The sequence below is a fragment of the Chelonia mydas genome, chromosome 1 (genome assembly GCF_015237465.2).
Source record: "Chelonia mydas isolate rCheMyd1 chromosome 1, rCheMyd1.pri.v2, whole genome shotgun sequence".
Lineage (NCBI taxonomy): Eukaryota > Metazoa > Chordata > Testudines > Cheloniidae > Chelonia > Chelonia mydas.
In genome coordinates this window covers 220,145,875-220,169,844 of record NC_057849.1, presented here as the reverse complement: position 1 = coordinate 220,169,844, position 23,970 = coordinate 220,145,875, and the positions used below count along the sequence as shown (strand labels likewise).

The 23,970-nt window shown below is 43.5% G+C and overlaps 1 pseudogene; it reads left to right on the top strand.

Moving 5' to 3' along the window:
• Positions 1-205: 205 nt before the first annotated feature.
• On the top strand, positions 206-15,683 carry LOC102939641 (annotated as a pseudogene).
• Positions 15,684-23,970: the final 8,287 nt, after the last annotated feature.

The following is a 23,970-nucleotide window of genomic DNA, read 5'->3' as shown; positions in this document are numbered from 1 at the left end:
CATAGCGAAATGTCTTGGTTATGGCAGGGATGAAGAGGCTTCCTTGCGTGGGAGAGGGAGGAGGAGGTGGGGAAGGCAAAAGGCTTGATTTCTCTGGGTTTCAAAAGGATCCAATGTAATCTGTGCTCTAGTCTGTGACCAGCCCCCTACTTTGTTTCAGACTATCAGGCTCTGCTTTATGTTGCAATTAGTGATCTGAGAAACAATGGCAAAGTCAGAGACCCTAGGACTGCGCTGGGAAGCTCAGGCCCTACCTGGGCATATTGCCATATGTCGCAGACTCCCGATATTTCTCTTGTACCGGGAAGAGGAGCACTCCATGGCAGTTGGGAGTAAGTCCCCCAATTCTTGTTATTTCACCAGTACCAAGGGAACTGACTGGGCCTGGGGAGGGGTTTCTTGGAAAATGAAGAAAGCAACCTCACCCTCTCTCCCTGAGGTATTTCCTTCTCAGAGCTGGAGACACAATACAGCTCCCCAGTCCTCACAGTGCGGCTTGTGTGATGAGTAAATTCTTGTGGCTTACTTTCAAAGCAGTGAAGGGATGCTAGAGACCAGGCCCAAGGCTTTATGACGCTGCCTCCACAAATGGAAGACCGGACTGGAGATACTCAGTGGCCCATCAGGGTTCTGCTTCCCCAGCCTGACCTGAGAGGTGTTGACACCTTAGGAATGGGCCTGCTGGTCTCTCTTTCTTCCTGACTGGAGATTGATCATATTTGGGCCATACATTTCCAACTGTGTCAATTTGTGGGATCCCTACCTGGTATCTGTGTAGGCACATCTGCACCTCAATCTGGGGGTGTGATTTTCAGCTCGAGGAGACATACACACATTAGCTCTCATCGAGCTAGAGCACCAAAAATAGAATGTAGCTGCAGCAGCGTGTGGGGTGGGAGGTGCTAGCCACCCCAGGTACGTACCGCTGAGACCACAGACACGTACTCAGGGTGACTAGCCCCTCCCACCATGCACACTGCTGCAGTTATGCTCTATTTTCAGTGCCCTAGCTCAGTTGGAGCTAGCATGGGTGTGTCTCCTCAAGCTTGGAATCATGCCCCCAACTCAAAGTGTGCATACATGTCCTTTGTTTTGCATATTTGTAGGAAAATCGCAACAGAGGATGAGCCACATCCTGAGGACTCCTGGCATCAACAGTGTCATTGTGTCCTTACAACATACAAGTGTTGCACCTGGTAAGTGGCCTGTGAAGGTTTCCTTCTTCATCAGGCCTGTGTGTTGATATTGAGCTGAGTGGGAGGGAAGGTCGATACAGCGCAGCCCAGTTTCCAGGGCTTGGGATCAGCCTTAGGGTTAACCTCAAGGGTAATTCGGTGTGTCCCCATCCCCTGTTCTGGAGGATATTTGAGGTGTAATAGAATATCTTCCTTCCCAAGCACTGATGTGATGGGCAATGGGAATAACCTTGTTTTCCTGCACTCTCCTAGGAAATGTTCTGTAGTAAAAAGTATCTGTTGTGTGGCTGCATGTACCCTGCAGAGGGGGAGGGTATGAAGGGTAAAGGGCAGTTCCATTATCAAGTTCTGGGGTAACTTGAGAGAGAAATCGGTCCATCCCCATTAGTTGAACTGGATGGTGTTCGAGGTGTAGTACAGTGCAGCCCCCATCTCAAGCCCAGGGAATATAAAGGATAACGGCCCAATCCTCATCCGCACTTGCAGGCGATTTCACTGTACAATGGCTTCATACCCATTGTAGTCTCATCTGTCTTCTCCTTTTCCCTTTCCCCACACAGGATACATTTCTGTGGAGCTGCCTTAACTTGATCAAGCTGCATCAGGAAAGAACTTTGTTCTGGGATCCAAAGCTCACAATAATTCTGAGGCCCCCAAAGCACAAGAGTTCCTGCCAGAGCTCACACTTCCTGGTGGCTGGCAAGTATCCAGTGATGAAGGCTGTAGCCATTCCCATCAGTTAAGGAAACAGACTTTGATTTTCTTCCACAAATTCCACTGAGGCCTTTCCTCAGCGTTCTGCCCTTCTCCATCCAGCATCACAAATGATCCCCTTACCTCTTTGAATTATGATTTCCTGACTTATTAAGGGTTGGGTTCAAGGCGTCTGCACAATACATAAGGGGAATCCCAGCAGCTGTTCCAACAGGAATCCCTCTCAAGCAATATCAGCATCGTGGCCTCTGGAAACCTGCCTGGTCAGTCGCTCTCTATTATGGAGCTCATTAGCTGGTTCCATTCCCTCAGGGCTGTGGGAAAAGCTCCACTGTATGGGGGACAGGCTGTAATTTTAGTAGTTCCCTCTGGCACATGACAGTCTCACTTTGTCTTTGCTCTGCCTTGGATGGTTCTTGCAGCTCTGAGTGAGATCCATTGGGAATGGCTGATGAGAGTCTGGGTGAATGCATTTCTCTGTGTCAGGCGAAGGTGGTGTGGTGGTAGGGGAGGATTCAGGTAGAAGAGGAAGGAGTAGCTGAGCCAGAGGGTCCAAGTGGTATCATAGACAGCTGGAGAAGCAGCCTGGAGGGTCTGTAGATAATCTCACGATGTACTGATAAGCTACAATCTGAATTGTGCTCTGGTTTGTGACCTCTCTTTCCTCTTGATTTCAGCATTTCAGGCGCCTCTCCAATTCTGAACACCCGTGTCATACTAAGGAGAGCAAGAAATGCACCTACAAGCAAACACCAATAATGATTTCATTGGAGAAGTTTGATTGAGTACTTGCATAAGAATTGCATAAGAACTCAGTGCATTTTCCTTCAATGCTGTTTGGATTAGAATATCTTCATTACTATGAAGACAGAACTAGCACTTATTTCCAGGCAAGTTAAGTGTTACACAGCATCACTTCAAATCCCACAGAATAGCGTCCAGACCACCAAACACTAACTGCAAGCATTTTTATCTAGCATAGAGAAGTCATATCAGACAGGCAAGGTACCATCTGTCATTCAGCCTTGAGCTGTCGGCGGTATAAAAATCATTCTCTCCATTCATTCTTGTGACATTTTTACAGTTGATTAGCAAGAAGAAGTGGGAAAATTCAGGTATAAAATCCCATTAAAATATGACAAATGTAACGCAATTCTGCAATAGAAAACACTGTGAATGTAAAAAGAAATTAAAAGGAAAGGTTTTTTTTTCAAGTTAAAACCTGAAAGAACTGCCACATTATTAGTTCCCTCCCCTTCTCTCATTCTGCATTATTAGTGAATTCACTTCCCTTCTTCTCTTTAATTACTATTGGTACTTCAAGTCCAAATAATACCTGTCTCCTTCCCTACTGTGTTTTTGCCCATCTCTTCAGTCTGGGATGCCCTTGCTATCTTTTGGTATGCCTCCATCATACTAATGCCCTCTCTATAAGGTTGGCAGTATTACCAACCCCAGGCATTCCAAAATAATGAAATTGGCCTAAAAAAAATCACGAGATTTAATAACTGTGGGCTGCTTCTTTTTGCCTTCTGGTATTTGAACCTTTTGGATTCATGTTTTCATGTGTAACAATGAAAGGAAACTTACTTTTTTTGTTAAAAGATTTTCATGAGATTCCAGGAGATGGGGCTTTAAGAAAAACACCAAAAAGCACAAGACTCTTGATAAAATCATCCTCGAAAGACTGGCTTGGATCAGTGGCTCATCTGACAGAGAATGGCACACTGCAGAAAGTTAGGGCTGTCTGCCTGTGTCACTATGCTATTAACTTCAGTGGAACAAGGAATTGGCCCACAGAGAATAAGAACTTGGTTCTGATCTCATGCCAGTTTTACCTTGGTATTGGCTTCCAGTGACTTACTTCTGAGCTTACACTGATGTTACTAGCTGTGAAGTTACTTCTGATTGATGTGAGTGCAAAGTGAAGCTTGAGGTGCAGATTTTCCTGCTTTCGGAGCTTTAACTTCTTGAAGAGATTGATGGTTTTTAGCATTATTCAGGAGTGTGTGCCTCTTTCTCACACATGCACTCCACTGCACCATGATACAGCTGGGAAACAGAGGGATTTTAGTCCTGTTTCAAGTGTAAATCTCTGTAATCTTAACTGGAAGTGATTTACTGATACTTCTGGATTCACTGGGCAGCCCATGTATCAAGAAGTGCAGTCACCCCTGCCTTTAAACAGAGTGCACAAGTCTCACCAGTTCCTGTAAAAACCAGGCAATCCTCTATTAATCATTTTTCCCCATCTTTCAGATAATTTGAAGACGCAGACCTCTTGAATAGTGAAGTGGCCAGTGATTAGACAGCTCAGACACAGATAAGACAAAAATGTGGAAAACAAGTACTGCACACAGAGTGCCCAAATATTATTGACGATCCTGTTTATGGAAGGGATTCTTCACAGTAGGAAGTCCAAGCCTTACATATTTGTACTTCACATCAAAACACAAGAGAAATGTCTAGAGATGATATGACCAAACAGAGAAGAAAATATTTGTGGTAACTGTCTTGTAAAATTTGGCAGGATTAGTTAACATGAGATTTCTAATGACCTTAGCAGAGCACTTGGCATTTGGGTTCAACAGAGAAATGCCGTTTTGCTATTTCTTTAGATTATGCAGACTGCAGATATACTTGCAAATCTAATCATGAACAAAGATTAAACATCAAACACACATCATTAATTAACACTTAATAGTGGTCATTAACATGGTGAGTAGTTGATTAGGGTGGTAGACAGCTGTGTTATGGGAAGGTGGAGCATATCCAGGGTTTCCTCTGGACTAAGGATGATATGCTGAACTTCAGGGCCACCCACGTGTTTTTGTGAAATGGAAGCTATACTGTAGGATCACTCAAGAGGTTAATGTGGATGTGACATACGTTAGTAGGGATGCCACTGTCTTTCAACAACCACTGTAGGCCCCAGTCCTACAAGTTGTTCCATGTGGACAGAACCCAGAGCCCCACTGACTTCAGGTGTAGGAGTCCTCATGCATGGAGCAGCTTTCCTTATCAAGGCCATAAACAGTGATAGTATGAAAACATGAGGATCCAGTCCTATTCACAGATTATAAATATACACAGTAATCATTTTTCTGGGCTGTCAAACCGCTGAAAGATAAATTGTTTATAAAAACAGTCTGTTTTGGGCCATTCTTTCCTCTCTTTCTGTCATCTCCCTTTCTTCTTTTCCACCATTTCATTCCATTCCTATCTGTTATACCCTTTGCCGCCTCCTGTTCCCTCTCAACAGGCCAGCATGGCTAGTCTCCCCAGAACAGCTGTAACATACTTGTGTTTACAATGGAGCAGTTCTGATTCACTGATCTGCTCTTGTGGATTAAGGTGCTATTTGGTTTCAGTAAGGTCATCAGAATTTGGTCAAAAGATCTGAGCATTATTTTAGGGAGAAGAGAGTATAAAGGAGAGAAATCTTTTGAAATAAGAGAAGCATCCCGCTCTTCTGCTTTTTTTAAAATAATTTTCCCTTTCAGAAATTTCACAGACCCATTTTCATTGCTTCCCCGCTTTCTGTCTCATATACATTTTCTTCTATCTCAGCTGAAGAGGCACTGAGGCAATATTGATTGCTGGCAAAATTCAAGGAACCAACCAGAGTAGAGTGACCAGAGTAGAAAGTTTTGCATACTCACAGTATGATTACATAGATGTAACAATTTACTTGCATGGAAATAGATGCTACATCTAGACTGCTGTGCTTTTGTGGGCTGATGTCCAGTTTTAGCCAAACAGAGTACAGGGATTCCCAGACTGTGCATCTAACAATAAATAACTATTTAGTGATTATGCAAAACAGGCCCCTACAATCAAAAAAAGATCTGTGAGGAAATCAATGGAAAAGGGGAAAAATCTAGTCAGTTATGTATCAGTAACTATACAACTCTGCACTTTGACTGGCTGAAATATTCCAAATTAAGAAATGCTGTTCAATGAAATACTGAAGCAAAATTGAGAATGTTGCTAACCATGGAGATCATTTACTCCAACACCATGAATGTTATTCCTAATGGTAAAATAAAATACAATTTACAACACTAAAAAACCCCAAACATTTGTCTTGCCCTTTGAGAGTCTGAAAGCTCAGCTCTGCTTTCAAATGTTCCCTTAAGCAAGTGGCATTGCAGAGAAACCATAGGCGGTGAAACCTTCCACAATGATACAAGTGGCAGGCCCAGTGGTGTTGGATATCTACAATATATTCCAGTAGGAACACGAAGGGGACTGCAAACTACTAGACCAATCCATTCAGAAAAGTGAAGAATACAGAGAGTCACAAAGACTTTCTCTTGGGAAAGGGACAATTTCTTCACATGAAACTAGCTGCCAGGTGAGACCATTGACCATTTGTTTCAGGCCTATGTGATAAAGCTAAGCCATGTGAATTTGAACAGCTGTCAGATGGACTCCTGAATCATTTGTGTATGATGTAATTGGTAACCAAGACAAAAATCAGGTTGTTGCCTGATATGGGCTTGACTTCACAGACAGCTGTAGATATTAGCAGGGCAAGTGAAAACTGTGCTTCCCAAATGAAAGTGCTATCATGTAATGAAAGAAATGAAGTGTATCCAATTAAAAATGTGCACTGGGGTACAAAAGTAGAATACAAAGGTAAACAAACTGCAGAGTCCAGATTTTGCAATAGAAGTGGAGGTAATACCAAGACTATGCAAAAGTTGGCCAGCCCAAGATATGCACTGTCATGCTTTCAGTGAAAGCAACCATTTTGCAGTTGGACTGCTGTCATGACAAAATCCAGAGAAGTACATTTAATGAACATAGAGGTGGAGGGCAAAAACCACTGCTGGTGATACAGAAACAAAGTGAATTTCCAGACAGATACTGGAGCTGGAAATGTCATCACTGTAAGTGCATATGAACTGATTAGTGACCTTTTACCATTGAAATTAGGGAGACGATGCCTGAGCATGTTTCAGTGGATACTGATCCCAGTCATGTGGGTTGGGCCAGAAAATTAATGTCAGTTTCTTACTAGTAGTCCTTTGTGTCATAACGTTGTTACAGTCCGCAGGCATTGGAAGCATAAGACTAAATAAACGAAGAGAAATAAAGTTGTTTAGAAATGGAAAGAGAGAGAGCCAAGTGATGAAAAAATGCATTTAATATGGAGGAAGTGAGATTAGCTCATGGACTTCTGTGGTGGGGTTGCTCTACTCACCGCTGGACGGCACTACCTCCTGGCAGTTCTGGGGATTAGCTTGGTCAGGCCAATGCCCCTTCCAGTGGTTACATCCTCTCAGTTTCTCCTCTGCAGCCCTTCTCTCACTCTGGGAACTGCAGCGGCCTCTTCGTAACTCAGGTGGCTAGGTCACTGTTGTGGTTTCCCCTTCTGGGGGAAGTGTATCAAGGTTCCTGCTTTCCAGCAATCTGAGTCGATCTTCTGCTTCACTGCCTCACAGGGCCACTCCAGCAGTGGCTGGCAGGAAAACCCAGATCCACCTTTACTCCAGGTTCCAGCTCAGGGACCCTCTACACAGCAGCCAAGGCCCAAAGGCTCCTGCACCTTGCTGCCTTTCCCTGAGCCACTTCCATACCTCCTGGCCCTCCCCACTTCTCTGGGGTTGCCAGTCTCTTCACTGCCTCCTCCCGGGGAGTAACTTTAGGCAACTCATCTTTGCAGCCACCCAAACACTCCTCCCTTCTCCCAGGGAGTGACTGCAGACTTCTGCCTGCCACCTTCTCTGCTTCCAATTTCCTGTGTTTTGGAAAAGCCCCGCCTGTCCCCTGCAGGTGAGCTTCTCTCTAATTAGCTGCCTCCAGCCTAAAGCAGTGTGTGGCAGGGGAGAACTGATGAAGTAAGAAAGGTTGATTGGAGATTACAAAAGGTGAGATGAGTGGGAAAGTGGGATAAAAGAAAACAAAATGGTGGTCATGGTCAGCAAGGGGAAATTCTGAGGCAGATCAGAAAGAGATCATAGTAGTCACTCGGGTGGAGAGGGAACAGAGAGACCAAAAAGATGAGCTTCTTTGTAACAGTCACTTTCACCAGCAGAAGATGGTTCCATTTTATTAAATGGGAAGAGAGAAGTCATTCAAATAAGATTGAAAAGGAATTGATTTCCAAGGCTTCTTTTAATGATTCCATGATGTTCTACATGCATCTGTCACCTCTATAATGTTAATTTATTAGAAATTGGCTGAGGAGGCAGGGTTTGGGTCTGTGTTCATCCAGTCTATTGTTCAGGATTTGGGTTAAGAGTAAGGCTGATTAGAATTGCTTTTGGATAGAAAACTGAGGTGTCAATTAAATAAATTACTTTGTAAAAAGTGTGTGCTCTCCAGGGAAAATGTTGAGTTTTCATTGAAAACTTTTTGGCTGAAAACTTTTAGTTTTAGGTTGAAAATCTTTTTTTTTTTTTTGGACAAATAGTTTAAATTTTCCATGGAAAGATATACGGTTTCCGGACCAGCTCTAGTTCTGGCCTGAATCAAGTTTAAGATTCTAGTTCAGGATTGATGGGATCAAAATCTCACAAACTCCTCTCTAGGTATTCTGGCCCAGCTACGATTGCTATATTTCTGCCATCCAGAATTGCTTCTTGTTTTGAATCTCCCTCATAACCATTACCTGGAGGTGTATTTGGATCATGGGATTAAACTCTGCATTGTTGTTTTCCTCCTTCACATCCACCCAAAAAACTCAGATTTCTGGCTTCCATTTTGATTGGTGTCTATATTTGATTAAAACCCTCCTGACTTTGCCTCAGTCTTATGACCTAATGTCCCTTGGGGTTGTGGTGGAGAAGAGGTTAGTGTGCTTATGTAGTCTCTTCAACAGAGGTTATATTTTTATTTTTATTTTCTTTTGCATCTGTTTCTGGCCACTGTCAGACACAGGATATTGGACTAGATGGATCTTGGGTCTGATCCAGTATGGCAATTCTTATGTTCCTAAATATGCACTGCTAGCTTCTTTTTCCCTTTTTGGATTGCCATGGCGAAATCATCTCAACCATAAATAATACTGTTGATTCTAATCCAGTGTCACAGCTACTCACAAGGTACCCACACGTTTAACGACAGGAAGAATGTGTATATTTACATCAGAGGCTTTATGGCATTCAGCTAACCACGTAATGTAACTGGGAGACTGTGCTGTCTAATGCAGGGGGATTAGAGTTCCAGGAGCCTGAGGTTTTGTTCCAGCGTCACTCTGCCAGTGAGTCAATGTGTGGCTGCTTCAAACCATTTTGTGACTCAGTTTACCTATGTGTAAAAAATGCATAAATTATCCACTGTACCTCACAAGAGTGTTTTGAGGTTGAAATGGTGTTTTGAGAACACACTGTGGTGCTTACTCAGTCAAATACTATTGATAAGCAGCATTTTCAGGCTGTCCGCCAGAGAAGTAAACAAAATGGAGTTTTTAAGGCTGCCACCCGCATGAATAGTATGCTTGCAACACTCCTCCTTCTCTATCGTCTGTTTGGGTTTATTCATAGTCATACCAAATGAGTGTGGAGTGAAATAACTTGATAATGAGTATCATTAAGACAGGTATAAACACATAAACCTTTTAAGAAAACCTTTTCCCCCCATCAAAATTTTGGCAGGGGATGGGGGCAGCAGGATATTATTTTTTTGTACACCATATGTAGATGTAGTGAGTAAATGTAAGCTTTGTCCCTTTTTTTTTTTTTTGGTCCATTAGGAGTTATGCGCCATAGCGATGTATAAACAAGAGGTGACCATTTATGCACGGCAAAAAGAGGTTTCGTGAATTATAGAAAAACAGTAAATTATGTGGAAAAACCCATTTCACACTCTGGAAGGGATAGAATCACTACCTGAGAAATCCAGATTACAATGCACTGATTATTTTTAGTGAGCAGGTTGGGTATGGTGAGTGGTGAGATAGTATTCTGAAGAGTTGCAACAAAGCCCTCTAATATTTTTCAGGAGAAAGAACACTTTAACGGCTTGCTTCAGTGTGGCTCATTGACGTGAGTGCCAAGTGTGTAAACAAAGCCCTGGAAGAACTGGCAAGCGTATAGAAGGTCAAACCCCAAAGTGCGTGTTGTTTTTGAGTAGCAGCTCTAGCAGAAGACTGGGCTGGGGTAGTCAATGGTTCTGTGCACTGCAGGTGTTGAGCAAAGGACGCAATAACCATTTGCAGCCTAGTAGACTGATAGTAAGCAACACAGCACATCTGTGCTGTAGGAATTGTGCTTTGGTGGTACACGGCAATCAGATCTCTGTGGGTGAACCTTGCACCCATCTGGGGTCCCATTGACTTCAATAGGGCTGAAAGGTCTGCCCACCACAGATGTGGTCATAGGATTGGCGGCAAATGCTTTTAGGGAGTATGTAAGCTTTTCTTTTCTTTTGTTTTCAAGAAATAGCTTCCAGGAACAACTGGAGCTTGCTGGTGCTGTACTCCAGTCTACATTGCCCTGCACCTGTGCAGATCCAATTGCTCTGTATTTGTATGTATAATTTCTAGTTCCGAATAGCACCTCAGACCATGCAGTAGTGGAAGGTTATGGCACTCTCAAGTGGTTAAATTCACTTGGCTTTCAGATATCTTCCTGGTATAACACTAGGCGAGGCATGGTGATCACCAAAAATTAATGAAGCACAAATGTTCCAGTGGCGGCCTGGAACAGTGCTCATCTATTAGCATATAGAATGGAATGGATTTGGAATATGGAAGTTTTGAGTCTCATCAGTTAGCATGAAGTGAGCTGGAGAAATCGAGTGATTTGATTTTTAATAAGAATTTCAAGAGAAATCTCTGTAGTAAAACAAAAATCATTGAACTTGGAGGAACCTAGTAGTAAAATACTTACGTGCATGTGTCCAGGCATGCACAAAAGTAGGAGTGATAGCGAGAAAGCTGCATATCCATATGTTCTATGATCAAGTGCACAGAGCCTGGTTTCTCACCACCTCACATGCTAGTGTGTCAAGTGGATATAAAGTGAGACCTCCAGTGTGACTACACAAAGTGCAAGGCAGTGGAGAATCAGGCCCATGATGTAAATAATGTGCACTCCTTTGAGCTGGGAGTCAATGGTGGAAAGAAGAAAGTTGGGGGTTGGCTTATACTAGATAGGAGGAGTCCAGACTGCTAAAAATAGCCCTTACATTAGTGGTGCCAGCGGCTATGCCGTGTCACAATTTGGAAGAAAAGGAGCTGAGATGCCCGTTTGCCCCCATTATGCTTTTTGTTCATTATCATCATTCATCAGGTGCTGTGTCACATTTAACATTTTCCATCCCTTTTTGGCCATGTGGTCTGGTACTGCTCAACAGCAGCAATCTGTTGATTCTGGACCGCTGTCTACTACTGGCTGGCACACCAGGCTGCAGGGTGACTTAACTGTGGCAGACAGACGGAATTGTTTCCAATGTACACCTAAGGAGGCCCTCAGTAAAGCAAACATTGATTTTGGAGGGGTGGGGTTTTTTTTCTACCGACCTGCTGCCAGAAGGCTGTAAATAGGATCCCTATATTTTTCCCTATTAATATGAACCCATATTGAAACTCAGAGACCTGGCTGATGCATTGCTGGAAGCCTGCACAGTACTAAAAAAGCCGGTCCACACCAGTTGTTATGGACCAGGTAGAATGAGCTAAGGCATTGGAGGCAAAGCTGAAGTCTATGGGTGGCCTGTTACTCCTGGTTCACTGGGTTCATCCTGCCTTGATAGACTAACTCCCACTATTATAAATCATACAGATGTGATTTTCTTCCTGAAGTAACTTGTTTGCTTTCTTTATTTGGAAAATGTCAGTAACAGCACTCTCCACAGCCTCTGCAGTTGAACTTGCCATAACTGAAGCTTACTCAAGAATGTTTAGTCTTAACAGTGTGTGGTTTTCTTTAGTGACTTCTGAACCACATTCTGAAGAGAGACGTGCTGAAGTATGGTAAATACACTTCCAGATAAGCCACTGGTATCTCAGAAATAACCCTCTTCTCTCAAACAAAGGCAAGCAACACAGCTGAGGTGCCCTGTCTCCTGCAGACAGACAGACACAGTTTCTTTCTTACTTTCTTTATTTCTCTCTTTCTCAATCCAGGGAATGGTTTAGAACAGAGAAACTATTTTTAGAATAATCAGACAGCTCATTCACAGTATTATTTATATTTAAGCTGAAAATATTTATAATTTCACTGGACAAAAAAAAATCAATGTTACTGGGGAAAAACGGTGCTTACAATAAATAAGACAGTTTATTTGAAGCTGGCACTAAACACCCATAGGAAACAATGGCTCTTCCCTTTAAAAACAGAGAAAAAAATAGCAAAGCAAAGACATCTATTCAAAAGTGGTTGCCTGTGAATGGCTCTCAGAAGTCAGCTATGTTCTGTGTTGTGCAGCAATAGCTAAGGGATTGCTTGGGATGAGTGAAATGCCCAAAGGTGCCTGTTTGGAACTTTTTTCTTTGAATCATTTTATTTGCAATATGATAGATGGCTGTAACTGATTACTCTCTAGCTAAATGGCTCTGTGGTATTCCAAACTGTATACTCTGTAGGGTGTCCCAAGAGAGAGAGACCGACTGCTCACATCTCTAATTTTTAAGAAGGAGTAATTGTTACTATGTTTTTATTCATATGTAGTGATTGTCAGAATCAATATGGCGCTTCAATCAATCTAAATGTTCAGTGCATGCTTTTCCACTGTGCACTCAGGGCCTGAATCAAAACTCATTGAAGTGAATGGAAAGACACTCATTAGCTTCAGTGGGCTTTGGATAAGCCCTAAGCTTGCCTTAACACTTCATAAGTATTCTAATATTTTGTTTGTAATGGATATGTGTATGGGAATGTGTAGGACTGTGTGCTTCATCTCTCCCTTTTCAGACTGATTCCACTTTCCCAACTAAACTGTAATCTCGCAGAGACTAGTGGAGAGTGGAGGCTCATGGGAGCAGGAAAACTTCCAAAAAATATTTTGCATCACCCTTATTTCAGTTCATAAAATCTATCAATCTAAAGCTAGAAGGGACCATTAGATCATCTAGTTTGATCTTTTGTATAACACAGGCCATTGCATTTCACCCGGTTATCCCTGAATTGAGCCCAATAACTTGTCTTCCAGAAAGGCATCTAGTCTTGATTTGAAGACTCAGAGATGGATAATCACCACTTTCCTTGGCGGTTTGTTCCATGACCACTGTTAAAATTTGTGCCTTATTTCTAAATTGAATTTGTCTGGCTTTAACTTCCAGCCATTGGTTCTTGGCATTTACTTCAGCCCTTAAATCATTTTTGTGACTCTTCTTGCACCTCTCCAGTTTTTTAACTTTCTGTTTAAAAATCTGGACAGCAGAACTGTACACAGTATTCCAGTATTAGTGTCACCAGTGCTGTCCGCAGCAGTAAAATCACCTCCCATCTCCTACTCACTAATGGGCAGAAGCAGAAGCAGAACTGGCTACAGCATCAAGACCAAGATCAGAAACATGTGAGGGGAGGGAGCAGTGGGTTATTATGAGAACAAGAGGAAACTCAAAAAAACCCCCAAAAAACAAAAACCCACCCCACAAGGTATTTACAATAGCTATAAGGAGATATTTTAGATGTAGAATATAATTAACCTTTACATTGCCAAACAATATTAAGACTAATACATCTGAAAAGAGATTTGCTCCCATGACTAACAATGACTAAAAGAAGGCTGAGGGGAGATATGATTGCTCTCTATAAATAGATCAGAGGGATAAATACCGGAGAGGGAGAGAAATTATTTAAGCTCAGTACCAATGTGGACACAAGAATAAATGGATATAAACTGGCCACCAGGAAGTTTAGACTTGAAGTTAGACGAAGGTTTCTAACCATTAGAGGAGTGAAGTTTTGGAATAGTCTTGCAAGGGAAGCAGTGGGGGCAAAAGATCTATCTGGCTTTAAGATTAAACTCGGTAAGTTTATGGAGGAGATGGTATGATGGGACAACATGGTTTTGGTAATTCAATATTCATGGTAAATAGGCCCAATGGCCTGTGATGGGATATTAGATGGGGTGGGATCTGAGTTACCCAGGAAAGAATTTTGTGTAGTATCTGGCTGGTGAATCTTGCCCATATGCTCAGGGTTTAGCTGATCGCTATATTTGGGGTCGGGAAGGAATTTTCCTCCAGGGCAGATTGGAAGAGGCCCTGGAGGTTTTTCGCCTTCCTCTGTAGCATGGGGCACGGGTCACTTGCTGGAGGATTCTCTGCTCCTTGAAGTCTTTAAACCACGATTTGAGGACTTCAATAGCTCAGACATAGGTGAGAGGTTTTTCACAGGAGCGGGTGGGTGAAATTCTGTGGCCTGTGTTGTGCAGGAGGTCAGACTAGATGATCATAATGGTCCCTTCTGACCTAAATATCTATGAATCTATGACACCTGTTGTACTAGTTAGGATAAAAAATTGCAAGTCCATCAGCTGATCACCAGCAGGGGGCAGAGAGAATTAGCATTATTAGGCCTATGCAGTAATAGTGGCTGGATACATTATGAGTTTGTTTCACCTTCCTCTGAAACACCAACTATAAGACAAGCTATTGAACTGTATGACCTTGGTCTTTTTCAGTATGGCAACCCTCATTGCATATTTTTAAAACTGGCTACTCTTTTGACCAAAATGATTGCAACGTGATGCCAAAATAAAACAAGGATGATTTGGCAGGAGACAAAAAGCTCACAGATAAGTCCAAAAAACATGGGGACCTGGGTGTAGAGTCAGAATCTGGGGTGGGGGGGAGGGGGGACATGGGAAATCGCAGCATGGACTAAGGAGAGACAAGAGGGATTATAGAGGGGAAATCTAATAAACATCTTAGCTGTTTGTATACTAACGCAAGAAGTATGTGGAATAAACAGCAAGAACTAGAAATACTAGTGAATAATCACAAGTATGACATAGCTGGCATTACAGAAATTTGGGGAATAATTCATGTAACTGGAATATTGGTATAGAAGGGTACAGCTTGTTCAGGAGCGACAGGCAGAGAAACAAGGGGGAGGTGTTGCTTTGTATGTCAATGATGTACACACTCGGACTGAGGTTGAGATGGAAGTGGGTGGCAGACCTGTAGAAAATCTCTGGTTAAGGATAAAAGGGGTAAAAAGCAAGGGTGATGTCATGATAGGGGTCTACTATAGACCATGCAATCAGGAAGAGGAGGTGGATGAAACTTTTTTAGAACAACTAACAAAATCATCCAAAACACAGGACTTGGTAGTGATAGGGGACTTGGGCAGGCTGCCTGTTATTGATCTTGGGCATGGTGCTCTCAGTGCTGGGATGGCTGGGCTCCATCACCTCCTGCACCCTGCCCATGTGGAAGCTGATGGCCTTCATCGGCAACAACATCATGGTGGAGCAGATCATCTGGGAGGGGCTGTGGATGAACTGCATCGTGCAGAGCACAGGCCAGATGCAGTGCAAGGTCGACAACTCCAGGCTGGTGCTGCCCCAAGACCTGCAGGCCGCCCACGCCCTCATGGTCATCTCAGTGCTGCTGTCCTTGCTGGCGTTGCTGGTGAGTGTTGTGGGCACCAAGTGCACCAACTGCATGGAGGACGAAGGCTCCAAGGCACGTATCATGATTGTCTCCAGAGCCATCTTTGCGTCTCCAGCATCCCCTGCCTCATCCCCGTCTGCTGGTCATCCAACACCATCATCCAGGACTTCTACAACCCGCTGGTGTCCGAAGCTCATAAGAGGAAGCTGGGGGCCTCCCTCTACGTCGGCTGGGCTGCCGCTTGGGTGGCCAGATAAAGTGTGAAAAATCGGGATGGGGTGGGGGGTAATAGGTGCCTATATAAGAAAAAGCCCCCAAAATCGGGACTCTCCCTATAAAATCGGGACATCTGGTCACCCTAGCTGCCGTGGCCCTGCTGGTTCTGGGGTGTGGCCTCCTCTACTGCACCTGTCCCGAGAAGAGCACCAACTTCAGCACCCATTACACCGCCGCCGTCTCCCAGCCCCACAGTGACTACCCGAGCAAAAACTGCGCCTGAGGGGCAAGTGGCCTGGGGTTTCTCAGCGGGAGCAGGTGGAGGGTGGAGCCCTCTCTCCGCATGAAACTCCCTGTTGCAAAGCTGGCTGGTTTGGGGATGGACCAATGGTCCTGGCTCCTTTGACTCCTTTCACGCTGGACCAATGGTCCTGGCTCCTTTGCTGGTACAGTTTAACGATTACCCCTTTTCAGAGAAAAGGGTGATATTGCTTTAAAGGGAGGATGTGTCTGGCATCAGTGCAAAAATCCATCTCTTGATACAAGCAGTCTATGCAACCATTGGCCTGTATTTAATGTGCCTTTGGTGGTTAAGAGTATTTAAAGGGTTGTGACAATTCTTTCCATATATAGATGCCTAGGACTTCCTTGGCCCTTGAAAATCAGGGTTATAACCACGGTATTGACACAGAGAGTCTGCTCTGCATGTTGCGTCAGTAGATGATCTCTTCCTGGTGATGGCTGATGATCAGGGGTCCATATCTGATGATGTTATCTCGATCAGCTGCTTTCATTACTATGGGTCATGAGATGTTGGTTCAGTTGTGGTCCCTAGTGAGAGTGAACAGAGTTGCCCATAGGAGGCTCCATTCCTTTCTGGTGGAGAGATCCCAGAAAGCATTGTTGGGTATATATCTCTTATCTCCTCTGAAAGCACAGGGTTCTTTATTGTCATTCCAATTCCTCTGTGTGTATGTGACTCTCTTGGATTACCATCTGAAACAGTCTCATGTTGGAGGGACAACTTCAAAAGGTGAGGGGAAGTTAAATCTCCATGCTCAGTCAACCCTTGTCTTCTCAGTGTAAATGACTAGCAAGGATGGTGATGGTTTTTGTGTTGTTTTCCCTTTTGAACTTGAAATTGGGCAGAACTTAATACCTAATTTGAGATAGACCAATGAATTTCACCTGAGCTGAATTCAATCTAGTGATCTTCCTGTGAACATCTCCATATCATATTAGCTTCCCCCCCTTACTTCTCTTTATAAACAAACAAAAAAAATCAATAAAAAGCTGTGTGTCAAGTAATCCTGCAGTTTAGAAGTGTCTCTAACAGTTCATACTGAACGTGTATCCCTTGAAAGCCTTGGGTATAATATTTGGGTCTAAACTAGAGTTTAAAATGGCAACATGTAATTGCTAACTGCCAGGGAAGGACACACACAGACTATATTTAAGAATAACCTATTTTTCAGTGCAAAGGAATCCGGAGCTATTTTGACATGTTGATGTCTTGTAATGGAATTATTAGATGGGCAGTGAGAAGTCATATTTTTTTCTTAAAAACTATGATTTTTGTTTACATACCCAGATGAAGTTTAGCAGTGTGCAGTGTCCTACTCATCTTTTCCTTTCCACAATTTTGTCTCATTTCTGTGTTGCTTACATTCTGGTTAATTTCAACTAGCAGAATGTCCAAGACAATTACCTCATTGTCTCTTGTCTAGAAGGTATGGAATAAATAATAGTTTTATTAATGAAAAGATGCTACTAAAGCTTCCAAGAGGCATTAGCAGGTGTGATAAACTCAGGACAGACATCTGCAAGGAGGGCTCGGTGGGTAGAAAACAGTCTCAGAAGGTTAAAAGGCTCTCCTCCCTATCAACTGAGGAGGGGTAGCTACAGGTCAATCAGGTTGAGTTGTGAAGGGGTTACCAGAGAATTAATTAGGATCATCCCAGAGGGAGTTACCTGAGGTCAATTAGCATCAGCTGATTCCATCTAAGGGTTGCCTGAGTCCTTTTTAAACCCTCCTGTGTTGGGAGAAGAGGTGGGGAAGAGAGAGAGGAGGAGCCAAGCTGCTAGTAGGTGAGGAGCAGCAAGACAGCGAGCCTCACGAGGAGGGAAGGCTGCATTCCCTCCCAGAAGGGAAGAAAAACAAGCCCAAAAGACTGGCTGAGAGAAGGAGCAGACTGACTCTGTGCATCCTAGAAGGACTGTTTTACCCAAGCCTTTCCCACCAAAGCTAAAAACAGCTGAGGCTGGTGAGACCGAGAAGGTACCTTGCCACATAGGCAGGATGAAATGAGCAGCTACAGTGCACTTATCAGCTTGTGCATATTTTGAAATAAATGAATGTATATAAAAAATTGCTTCAATCATTTAAAACATAAATCTGATGTTTTGGAAGAATAAGATAGGGAGATAACAACCCTGGGTCTGGCTGAGCTTTGCTTGTGGCATGACTTGGATTGTTGGGGTGGGTGGAAGGTGGCTTTAAGCCACCTTTATGCTCCCCGATCATTGGCCTGAGTGGGGATCCAGTAGTCCCAAGGTGAAATTTAGAGCAGCCTAAAGGCTGCCCCAAGTTACTCTGTCTAATGTGGACCCCTTGGTATTGCTCAGTTGGCTGAGTATCGCCAGAGTGCAATGTGCTTCGGCTGCCTCCTCCCACCTCTAGCCATCTTCTCTTCCTGCCTCTCCTCATCCACAAGACTCCTCCTATGCAGAGGGTAGAGAGGGGAAAGCGTAAAATCACCTATGCTGGCTTTCCTGCTAATACAGTTCTCTTGTATAAATATGTTTTCAGCTTCTGTGCTCAGGCTGCTAGCAGCAAACACAATTGTTAAGGCTGTCGAACACTTTCTGTTGTAACCCTCTGTTTCACTGGATCTATGTCTGTAACTTTCTGGAAACTTCACCTTTGGAGCTAAATATTTTGTTCTTGGTCTGCTTGAAGCTGCAAATTTTTTTGCCAAGTGGGAGTAAAATCTCAGCTGCGATTGTTGAATAATGGCTGTGTGTTTAGAATCTCATTCCCCGCAATAACCGTGCCTTTTTTTAACATGGCTGCAGAAAGAATGACAGAACTGTGAAGTCTGGCATCGTCCTCATTGAGGACTAACATCTTTGCTTAGTGTGATTAAAACTTGGTTTGATTTAACAAAGTTATGGCCCTTTGAAGACTGCAGGTATGTGCAATTAAAGCCATATGTACTGGACATGTGTGCACATCCTGAAATTATATCACTGCAAACACTCAGGTCAAAAGTGCATAGATCGTTAAGTGCACACTGGTTGGTTCGAAGAACTAAAGAGCTTAAATTCAAAGAGATTACACAAGCCTTATTTTTATTTCTTCTAAAAAATATAGGAAATCCCATGCAAAATAATAGTATAAATGCAGTGTTCAGTTTTCAAAGTTAAAACAAAAATAGGCAATGTAAAAGGTTTCCAATGGCAAGGTTAACTCACTCCAGGTGGGCAAATGGAGCTAGATTCAACCAGGCAGCCACTGGGTGGTGTAAATTACACTGCCCCCCTAGCAATCCTGGATTCTTACCCTGAAGGAGGTCAGGCAATATTACCATGGCTTTTCCTTTTTCTTAGTTTATTTCAAGGGAAGCAGATGGGGTCTTTAGAAGCACTTACCAGGGGATGCTCTAGAGATCAGTATAGCCCCAGTTGCCCTCGACAGACCTTGTTGCCAGAGGTAGAAAAAACCTGCAGCGCTCATTTCTCTTCCTGCTGAGGAAAGATTTCTCCCTAAAGTAGATTGTTCAGTGCTTTTCCAATTCAGTTTTAAATCTCTCAAGCAATGGGGTTTGTGGGGGGGAGGGATAGTTCGGTGGTTTGAGCAGTGGCCTGCTAAACCCAGGGTTGTGAGTTCAATCCTTGAGGGGGCCATTTGGGATTTGGGGCAAATATTGGGGATTGGTCCTGCTTTGAGCAGGGGGTTGGACTAGATGACCTCCTGAGGTCCCTTCCAACCCTGATATTCTATGATTCTATGATTCCCTATCTGCCTTTAAACAGCTCAGTAACGCAGTACCAGAAAGCAGAGTAATCTGCATGCTCACTCCTAGAGTGCTAGCTGCTTGAGAGAAGAAGGATCTGGCTTGGAAATAGAAAACTAAAATCTGTGACTATGTATCAGTGAGGCAGGGGGCACCCCAGAAAGGTCTTAGTTAGGGTCAGCTGTTAATCAAAAGTTTGGAGGGAAATCCAAGTCTCCAGAGCTTGTAAGAAAAATAGAAAAGAGTGTTTCATACGATAAAAGCACAGAATGCTATGTTAAATGAGAAACCCTACTGGGAAAGGGCTTTTCTCCCTTTACTGCACATAGCTTTCTCTATAGCAATGGTGCACTGGGTACCAACCTGGGGAAAGCCCACACGTTACCAAGAGGCATCTGTCTAGGCACATGAATATTCTACCTGCCAATCCCGTTACATGACAATGACTTTCCAGTGATTTACTTGTCCAATTCAGGGTGACTGGAGGCCAGGATATCTCTAGATCAAAATTTCATAGGGCCTGATTTAAAAACCCATTCAAGTGAATGGAAAGACTTCCATTGACTTTAATGGGGGTTGGATCCAGGCCCACAATCTCCCTGACATCTGTGGTCTATACCCAGGTAGACCCCATTTCTGCAGAGCTCTGGACACAGATAAAAAAGCATAATCTTCAAGCCACCTGGATCCTCATTTGCTGGGTTAATTCAACTTCTCTTGCAAATCCTCCATCAGAAGTCAAATGCATTCCAGACCCTACTCTAATGCTGAAAAGCTAGGACAAATTGCACAAGAAAGGGGAAAGAATGGGGAGCAGGGAAATAAAGGGAGATGGCATGGTTGTCTGCTTGTGGCTTATCTCTTTGTATATGTGAAAGAAAAGAGCAGGTACTGGATCAATGCACCTGACCCACACAAACGAGTTAAGATGTTTTGCTTAACGTAACTGGAGTGAGTCACTGTGGGCTTTAGTCCTTTTGGTACTGTGCTTACATGTTGAAATCAACTATGGAAATAGGAAACCACCACTTTTTGCCCACAAAAGCCTGACCACACATGCTCACAGCTGGAAGTTACAGAGATTGTCTTTCAGCAAAGTAGCAGACACTGCCTTCTTGCAAAAGCAGCCACAGCTGTGGTGGCGACAGGAAAAGAAATCTAAATCACTACAGCGAGCCCTTAGATTGAAACAGAGCCCTGCCCTCTCAGTGGATCATCCCCGCCATGTTAAGGATGAAGGCAGGTGCTGACTGCAGAGTACTTTCCATGTGCCACCCCTGACGTGCAAGCTACTCTTAAGCCACCCAGAAACTGCACATCAGAGAGGGGTTGTTTAATGTCATGTCTGTCTCTCAGAAGTGGCAGACAGGGTTACATTGCCTGTTGTATGAAGCTACTGGTTCTTTTGGGACTGTTCTGAAGTGAGTAGTCAAGTAAAAGCAATAGAAGATTTCACGTATAAACCATGAGGATAGGTTCGGTTCCCCCATGCTTTCCCCCAGGATTTTACTATCCTTTAATTCACTCCATTGCAGAGCATCGATATAAGGCCCCTCTATACAATATGAATCTATAAGGTAGGATGTGAAAGATTTGTAGGGTCTTGCTCTGGTTCCCTACGCAGTGGGGTGAATTTCATCCTTCTTGATTTTGTTTCTGAAACTTTTCATAACATCTTCTCCCATGTGGCGTTAGGGCCAGTAGGTGGTAGGTTAGGGCCAGTAGGTGGTAATATGAGTCCGTCAGAATAGAGGGGTGTGTGCATGCAAGCAAGGGGTATCACTTCTCAATGTGTTGGGCCTGTTCTTCTAGAACCAGTGGTTGTTGAACTGAGGAAGTTACGTTTATTATTATTTTGCCTCAGTTTACATGTTCAATATCATCCTGCTTGACTGTAAGGAGTTAAATCAAAGTTGCAGGGGGGAGGGAGGAAATGGGAAACAACAATGGCAAAGATAAGGTACAGTCCAAGAGAATTCTGGAGGTTCTTGAGGAAACAATGGGGAAGCTATTAATTAGAGAATGCCCCCTGCCTGGCTCTAGCAAGGCTGGCAAGGTTTATTCTTCCCAGGCCTGAACCTAGGATCAAGGGGAAGCCTGAACCTTAAAGGTGCGTGCCTATGGAAAAGGGGGAGTTAAGTGAGCGGTCAGCAGCTGCCCAGGGTGAGATATGGGCAGAGACAACACCACAGAGGACAAGAGAATGCAGCAGGATAGACTGCACCTCCCACCCCAGAGATGGAGGTAACTGGGCTGAAGGGAATTCACAAAAGCTTGCAGGGAAAGTCAAGGTTTAGGTAAGGGGAAATAGTTGTGCAGAGTCCTTTAGCGTGTTTTCTCTTTGTTCTGTGTACTATGTACCTTTGGGGGCACAATGTTTTGTTTTGAAGAAGTTGTTTCAAGTCACCTTTAATCAGTCATTGTCACTGGTCCACTGAGGTAAACAGTTTACAGGTGGGAAATATGGTTAGGCCTGTCAGGTTAATATGGTGTGGTGTTTAGATGCTGCTTGTAATTATTAGAACTGGGAGCACTGGCTGTTGGAAGTCTGAAAGGACAGGAAACAGGAAGGAGGGGGCGGGAGTTGAGGAGGCTGAGTGAGAGCTACCAAGTGCAGCAGCAGCTTGGTGAAGAGTTTTCCACTTTAAAAATAAAGTCCTGTTGAAGTTTTTTAGTACCTTGCCTGGCTGCTACAACATTTGGTGACGAGGATGGATCTTCTGCCTCTGAACCCACCTGCACCCTTTCTGGAAAGCCCAGGTGAGTCTCCAATTGCTTTTACTGCCTGGATACATATGTTTGAGACTTATTTGCTTGCAATCACTGCTATAGAGATTTCTGAAGTAAGAAAGCATGCTCTGTTAATCCACTGCCTTAGAGCAGAAGGGCAGAGTATATTTTACACTTTTCCCCTTGCAGATGATAAATATGAGACTCCACTCAAGAACTTTTTTGTGCCAAAAGTGAATGTAGTAGCTAATCACTACAGATTTCACCAGCATGAGCAGAAAACAGGGGAGACTATAATGCAGTGTATTGCTTCCCTGAGAAGTCTGATTGTAACTTGTGACTTTGGGAATATGGCGGATGAGATGATTAGAGACCAGCTCATTGAGAAAACAACCATGCTTTGTGTAAGAGAATGCTTACTTCTAGAACCAAACTTACACTAGAAAAAGCAATAACCATTGCTACTCAGATTGAGTCAGCTACAGCTCAAGCTAAAATAATGAGCATGGATACAGGAGGCACAGTCCAGGCTGTGACTCCTCTGCAGAAAAGTTCGCTATCACTGCAGACAAACGATTACAAGAGGAAAACTAATGAAAAACCACCGAATCAGCAAATTCAAAATACTGTAAAAGTATGCTTTCACTGTGGATCCCACAACACGTTGCAAGCTACACAGGATGTCCGGCAAAAGTAGCTCAGTGCAATCATTGCAAAAAGATTGGGCATTTTGCTAAAGTATGTCACAACAGTCAGTTCAATCAACAGGTGCATGCAGTTACAATACCAGATGTTACTGTGCTGAGCATGGACAAAATCACGACTGCACGTATTCCAGAACAAATAAAGTGCACTGTAAATGTTTCCGCCATACCCTCAGGCAAATCACACTCTATTCAGCTGATAGTGGACACTGACTCAGCAGTCTCTATGCTACCTGATTCCATCTATTTGCATTACTTTAAAGATGTGCCTCTTTCTGAACCCAAACTTCACTTGGTGTGCTATTTGAAAAAACATATTCCAGTACATGGCTGCCTGCCAGCAATAGTTACTTTTGGTGATTGCTGTGTAACTACAGAGTTCTACATGGTCCACAAAGGCACTCCTATTCTTGGCAGAGATTTATTGGCTGCTTTCAATCTCAGGGTAGTTAATGGACGAATTGATCTTCCTCAGCAAAGCACTCTTGCAGTACACGCACGAGTTTCAGCTGGGACCCAACACCAGGTTGAGGAGAAACTCGGCTGTGTTATGAGTTTCTGCATAGAGTTAAAATGTGGAGTAATGTGATGGCTGTACGACAGAAGTCACAGCGCTTACCATTTTCAGTCAGGGAAGCTGTTTCAGAGGAACTTAGAAGACGTGTTCAAAAGGACATTATTGAAGAGAGTGACTCCTCGGAATGGGTTTCACCTATAGTAGTGACGCAGAAGAAGGGTGGAGGCATTCACCTTTGTGTGGACTTAAGGGAGTCAAATAAAGCTATTGTGATTGACAGCCATCCTCTTCCTCACATAGAAGAAGTATTTGCAGAACTCCATGGAGCAAAGATGTTTTCTACTCTTGATTTGCAGAGCGC